We start from the raw sequence: 7507 nt of genomic DNA on the forward strand, positions 1-7507 counted from the left end.
AGGAGGAGGAGATGGAGGAGAGGAGGAGGAGGAGGAAGAGGAGGATGCTCTAGGCTGTAAATAAAGGAGAAAGAGGAGGGAGAGGAGGAGGAAGGAGAGGGAGGAGCAGCCTCTCTTCCACGGGGCACTCCCGGGGGTAAGGGGGCTACCCCTTCCCAGTGATTTTTATTCATGTGGGGCTCACCCCAAAGTATCAAAAGTAGCTTCGTAAAACAAAAAACAGGCAGGCTCGGTGGCTCACGCCTGTAATCCCAGCACTTTGGGAGGGCGCGGGGGGTGGGGGCGCGATCACCTGAGGTCAGGAGTTCGAGACCAGCCTGGCCAACATAGTAAAACCCAGTCTCTACTACAAATACTAAAATTAGCTAGGCATGGTGGCGGTCACATGTAATTCCAGCTACTCGGGAGGCCGAGGCAGGAGAATCGCTTGAACCAGGGAGGCGGAGGTTGCAGTGAGTGGGGATCACACCACCGCACTCCAGCCTGGGCGACAGAGTGAGACTCTGTCTCAAAAAAGAAAAAGAAAAAGAAATTAGCTAGGCCTGATGGCTCCTGTCTATAGTCCCAGCTACTCAGGAGGCTGAGTGAGGCAGGAGGATTCCTGGAGCCCAGGAAGTCGAGGCTGCAGTGAGCCATGATCACGCCACTGCACTCCAGCCTGTTCAAAAAAATTAAAAAATTTTTTTAAAAGAGAGAAAAGAAAAGATGGGTTTTCCATTAGTATCCAAAGAGAAAAGAACGATTTTTCCATAGGAGGAATGGAAGCTTGGTCTTGAATTTGGGGAGCGGGTCATAAGGGAAGAGAAGGGAGCCAATATTTACTGAACACTTCCCCTGTGTTAAGCACTTTACATGTTTACCTGACCCCTATCTTGTCAATATCCTCTTTAGAAACTTCCAGTGGCTCCCTGTTCCACACAAATAAAACCTGGACCCTAGAGTTCAGTATTCAAAGATCTCCCAGATCTGACCCTCAGGTTGCCTTTTTAAAAATTTAAAATACAGCTCACATAACATAAAATTCACTTTTTTTTTTTTTTTTTTTTTTAATATGAGTCTTGCTCTGTCTCTCAGGCTGGAGTGCAGTGGCACAATCTCGGCTCACTGCAACCTCTGCCTCCCAGGTTCAAGCAATTCTCTTGCCTCAGCCTCTCAAGTAGCTGAGATTGCAGGCATGCATCACCATACCTTGCTAATTTTTTGTATTTAGTAAAGATGGGGTTTCACCATGTTAATCAGGCTGGTCTAGAACTCCTGACCTCAGGTGATTCGCCTGCCTCAGCCTCCCAAAGTGCTGGGAATACAGATGTGAGCCACTGCACCCAGTCAAAACTCACCATGTTGAAGTGTACAATTCAGTGGATTTTAGTACATTTACCACACTGTGCAGCCATTACCACTATCTAATCCCAGAACATTTTTCAACAGTCCAAAAAGAAATCCCACGTCCATTGGTGGTATTCTCATTCTCCTTCCCTCAGCCCCTGGCACCCACTAATCTACTTTCTGTCCCTGTGAATTTGCCTATTCTGGACATTTCACAAAAACGGAATTATTCAGCAGGGGTCTTTTATGACTGGCTTCTTTCGGTTAGCCTGAAGTTCAGGGTGAAGGCATCCTGCAGGGTGGACCGGTCTCCATCCCTTTCCATGGCTGAGGATGAACCTGTCTCCACTTCCATCTGTCTCCACTGTGTACACAGATCTTGTTTCCTTTCATCTGCTGACAGCCATCTGGGTTGTTTCTGTTTTGGGGCTATGAACTGTGCTGCCGTGAACCTTCCTGTGTAGGTTTTTGTGTAGACATAGGTTTTCAGTTCTCTTGGGTGTATACCTGGGAGTAGAACTGTTGCATCATATGCATCATATGGTAATTCTATGTTTCACTTTTTGAGAAGTTGCCAGACTGTTCTCCACAGCAGCCGCACCATTTTACATTCCTACCATCACCAATGAGGGTTTTCATTTCCCCTCATCCTTGCTAATACTTGTAATTTTTCCATTTAAAAACATTATAGCCATCCTAGTAGGCACAAAGTGGTAACTCTTTGTGGTTTTGATTTGCTATGCTTACCCAATTTTATCACACACACACATCATGAAACAGGAGAGGCAAAGAACAGCACCGTGGTTGAGCTCATTCTTTGCTCTCAGACTGAACTGGATCAAATCTAGGCTCTGCCATTTGTGGCGGTGTTGCCGGAGAGTGCCATGCAGTTCCAGGCTTTTGGTGTCCCGAACAAAGAATCGGACATGACACACACAGAGGGCAAAGCAAAGCAGCAAATGTTTGTTAAGTGCAGGAGGGGGATGGTGGCTCACACGTGTAATCCCAGCACTTTCAGAGGCCAAGGCAGGTGGATCACTTGAGGTCAGGAGTTCAAGACCAGCCTGGGCAATATGGTGAAACCCCATCTCTACTGAAAATACAAAAATTCGCTGGGTGTGGTGGTGGGTGAGCCCATAATCCCAGCTACTCTGGAGGCTGAGGCAGGAGAATCACTTGAACCCGGGAGGGGGAGGTTGCAGTCAGCAGAGACGGCACTCCAGCCTGGGTGACAGAGCAAGATTCCATTTCAAAAAAGAAAAACAAAAAACAGTTGATTAAGCACAGTACTGCACTCTCGGAGAGGGAAGAGCGAGCTGGTCTCTTTGAGATGAGAGCTGCATTAGTTTGCTGTACTTTAGGTTACTTTATAAATTTTTTTTTCTTCTCTTCCCAAGGTTGCCTGACCTCTAGCCAGTGTCTGCCTTTTTGTTTGTTTGCCAGTTTTTGAGACAGAGTTTCACTCGGTCACCAAGGCTGGAGTGCAGTGGCACGATCCCGGCTCACTGCAACCTCCCCCTCCCTGCCCAGTGTCTGCCTTTTTGATTGGTAGGTGTGTTGCTTAGTTATTTTGACGCTGTGAGCTTCTGTGTCATCTCCATCCCATAGTTTTAAGTACATGCATGATATGAGTCCATATGCATGAGCTTGAATGAGTGGATCATCACACGGGGTCATGTTAAAGATACAATTTTTCTCTCTAATGTGTGTGCCTAGCCCAGAAGAGCTGCTCCTTGCTGATCTGGTCCAGATCCTCTGGCCATGGAGTCTTTGCTCGCTTCTCTTCCTTTTGTAATTGGCTGCTTAGCCTCCTTCTCTTATCTTGCTTCTTGCTCACCTGCCCTTTCACCATACTTCTGCTCTCTGCTTTTACTTGTTCTGTCCTTTATCCAACTTTTTAAAAATTTTTTAATTTTTATTTTTAGTAGAGACGGGGTTTTACCATGTTAGGCAGGATGGTCTCTATCTCCTGACTTTGTGATCCGCCTGCCTCAGCCTCCCAAAGTGCTGGGATTACAGGCGTAAGCCACTGTGCCCAGCCCTCCTTTATCCAACCTTTAATTCCTTTTGCTATTCTCCTGCCCCATTTTCTCCATTCTCCTGCCTCAGTTGTATAACCTTGAGCAGATTTCTCAGCCTCCCTAACTCCGTTTTAACAAGCACATCTTACAGGTACAGTAATACCACACATCATCCTCGTGAGTTAGGATTAAATGAGACAATGAGCATGCAAAGTAGTTCAATGCTTGCCACATAGTTCTCAAGAAAGCAGGAGTTACTATGATCAGACTTGCTCGTTTGAACTATTCCTTCCCTACCTCCCACACTGATCATCAGAAGAGTGACCACAGGGCAAGTCATGACAGAAAAGGAGAAAAATGCACGAGCTGCCTACAGAATGTGTTTCCAAATACTGGCAGTCATCTGAGAGTCATCTCACCTGTGACATCTGTGGGACCCCTCCTCGCCCCACTTTGGCAGAAATTGGCTGAATGTGAGAGTGTCACACCATAAAAATCAGACTGCTGATCCCCTCCTAACACTTTGAAAGTCACCATCTAACCAAGTAACCTCCTCGTTTACATGTGTTACTGTTTAACATTGCAGTGTGACATTTAACTGGACCATATTTTCATTTAACTTAATGCTACTCACTCATCTACACTTTGGACATTCTGTGGGCAGAGACATTATTTCCTCTGAAAGTGACATATTCATTTTCCCAGCACAGTAATGAGCTCACTGTCTCAGGTTTTTATGCCAGTAACATAAAAGTCTTTATTGAGCTAAAAGAGTCTCAACATTAGTTTTGCCTGCCCACAGTTAAACAAAATCAGCCACTTCAGAATTATGCCACTGAAGGCCATACTCAACTTTATTCAGGCGTTTAAAAAATTTACAGCTGGGTACAGTGGCTCACACCTGTAATCTCAGCATTTAGGGAGGGCAGGAAAGGTGTGAGTCATACGGGTACCAGGCAGACAAAGGGCAAGTGGATTTGTCAAATCTGTCTCAGATACCAAAGGTGTAACAGATTCTTTTTTTTTTTTTTTTTTGTTATGGAGTCTCGCTCTGTCACCTAGGCTGGAGAGCAGTGACACAGTCTCAGCTCACTGCAACCTCCACCTCCAGTGTTTAAGCAATTCTCCTGCCTCAGCCTCCCGAGTAGCTGGGACTACAGGTGCCCGCCACCTTGCCCGGCTAATTTTTTGTATTTTTAGTAGACACGGGGTTTCACAGTGTTAGCCAGGATGGTCTCGATCTCCTGACGTCATGATTCACCCGCCTCGGCCTCCTAATGTGCTAGAATTACAGGCAGGAGCATACCACCTTGCCCAGCTAATTTTTGTATTTTGTTGTGGAAGGAGGTTTTTCATGTTGTTCAGGCTGGTTATCCACTTGCTTGATCCTATTAATGGTCCACTTGGCAGTTTTGGAAGTTCTTGTACATTAGCATGGAATTCACAGCAGTTATGCACAAAGTCTGAGGATTCCTTTGTAATATTAACCTATTCATATTATTCTTGCCTATGCACATATGTAATATGTAGAATAAGAACTGCAGTATTAATTATTTACTAGAATCTCCTAGGACTGAGCCAAACGACAATTCAATTTTTATAAAAATATTTAAAACAATTTAATTAAATTTCAAAAGATTAAAAATCTCAGATCTTTAATAAGTTTTAAATACTTGATATTTATCCATTATAATTTGTTTTTTAATTCTAATAATTCTGAAACTTTAAAAAAAGATAATGACAAACAAACATGAAAAATTTAGGGCCAGGCGTGGTGGCTCATGCCTATAATCCCAGCACTTTGGGAGGCCGAGATGGGCAGATCACCTGATGTTGGGAGTTTGAGACCAGTCTGGTCAACATGGAGAAACCCCGTCTCTACTAAAAATACAAAAAAATTAGCCAGGCATGGTGGCACATGCCTGTAATCCCAGCTACTCAGGAGGCTGAGGCAGGAGAATCACTTGAACCCAGGAGGTGGAGGCGGAGGTTGCCGTGAGCTAAGATCGTGCCATTGCACTCCAGCCTGGGCAACAAGAGCAAAAAACTCTGTCTCAAAACAAATAAATAGGGCCAGGCGCGGTGGCTCACGCCTATAATCCCAGCACTTTGGGAGGCTGAGGCAGGTGGATCACAAGGTCAAGAGATCGAGACCATCCTGGTCAACATGGTGAAACCCCGTCTCTACTAAAAATACAAAAATTAGCTGGGCATGGTGATGCACGCCTGTAGTCCCAGCTACTCGGGGAGGCTGAGGCAGGAGAATTGCTTGAACCCAGGAGGCAGAGGTTGCAGTGAGCCGAGATCACACCATTGCACTCCAGCCTGGGTAACAAGAGAGAAACTCCGTCTCAAAAATAAATAAATAAATAAATAAATAAATGAATAAATAAATAAATTTTACATACTCTAATTCACATTTTACATTAAATACATACAAATGCTGTATGTATTGAGTATAATTGCTGTATATGTTGAGTATAATTATATTTTATTTTTTAATCCTTTAAGTCATTACTGTCCAAATACAAATTATGTGAAATTATCTATTGCAATAAATGAAATGAAAGCAAGAAAAATAAATTTGATGGAAATGTATTTTTACATCAAAAATAAATTTGATGCAAAAATACAATAATTTATAAACTGTCTTTTTTTTTTTTTTTTTTTTTTTGAGATGGAATCTTGCTCTGTCACCCAGGCTGGAGTGCAGTGGTGTGATCTCGGCTCACTGCAATCTCTGCCTCCCAGGTTCAAGTGATTCTCTCCACTCAGCTGGACAACAGGCGCATGCCCCCACACCTGGCTAATTTTTGTATTTTTAGTAGAGATGGGGTTTCACCATGCTGGCCAGGCTGGTCTCAAACTCGTGACCTAAAGTGATCTGCCCGCCTCAGCCTCCCAAAGTGCTGGGATTACAGGCGTTAGCCACCATGCCTTGCTCTGTATGTCTGTATTTACCACTCATTTAAACATTTTCAGGTCATCAGAGAACATCTATAATATTAATTAAACTCAGTCATCTTTGCCAACTTTGTTGCATAAAAATAATTTGTTAGTTACTTTGAAGACTTCTCTGTGAAGTAGAATATTCTCCTTGCGCTTGATCTGCCACAAATATTCAGACATGGTGTGGGGCTCATTTCTATAACCTGATCCAGGCTCAAAAGTGTCAGAGACAGTGCTGAGAGACACACAGTTGGTAGTCAATAACCTTTATCAAATGAACAAATAAATAAATGAATGCATGAATTTGTTAACTCCAGTCCTGTGGTCTGCCTATCTCTCGTGACCTAACGTTTTATTTTCACGCTCTCCCTGGGGAAATCCTTCTGGCACGTAGACCCCAATCTGAGCTGTCGTTTTCCTTTCCCAGGTGTCACATAAAACGCTTTTCTGATCATGGCTAACACTGGCTGAGGGCTTACTATGTGCAACACTGTTTTATGTGTTTACATAAGTTCCCACAATTATACCGTAGGACGGCCTTTGTCCCTATGTTGCAGATGAGGAAACAAAGGCACAGAGAAGCCAGGTAGCCTGCGCGGTGTCATCTCACTGCAAAGGAGCTAAGAAGGGGTTAGAAACTTGGCTGTCTGGCTCCAGAGACTGTGCTCTTACCAAACACTGTCAACCTGCCTGTGCCCAGGGCCCTTTTCGCTTGTGGGCCCTATGCTTGTAGAGCCCTCTCAGAATAGGATTTGTAATTCATAAAATATAATACAAAGGATTACAAACGAAACCAATTGAATTGATATGTACCTGCCGAAATATTTTTAAAGCCAATTCGTGGTCAGGCATGGTGGCTTATGCCTGTAATTCCAGCACTTTGGGAGGCCGAGGCGGGTGGATCACAAGGTCAGGAGTTCAAGACCAGCCTGGCCAAGATGGTGAAACGCCACCTCTACTAAAAATAAAAAAAAAAAATTAGCTGGGTGTGATGGTGGGGCCTGTAATCCCAGCTACTAGGGAGGCTGAGATGGAGAATTGCTTGAATCCAGGAAGTGGAGGTTGCAGTGAGCTGAGATCATGTCACTGCACTCCAGCCTGGGAGACAGAGTGAGACTCCATCTTAAAAAAAAAAAAAAAAAGCCAATTTATGATGTACTAATATACGGTCTTACCATATATCTGTGATAATTTCAAATTAATCATGATTC

The sequence above is a fragment of the Cebus imitator genome, unplaced genomic scaffold (assembly GCF_001604975.1).
Source record: "Cebus imitator isolate Cc_AM_T3 unplaced genomic scaffold, Cebus_imitator-1.0 Scaffold240, whole genome shotgun sequence".
NCBI lineage: Eukaryota > Metazoa > Chordata > Mammalia > Primates > Cebidae > Cebus > Cebus imitator.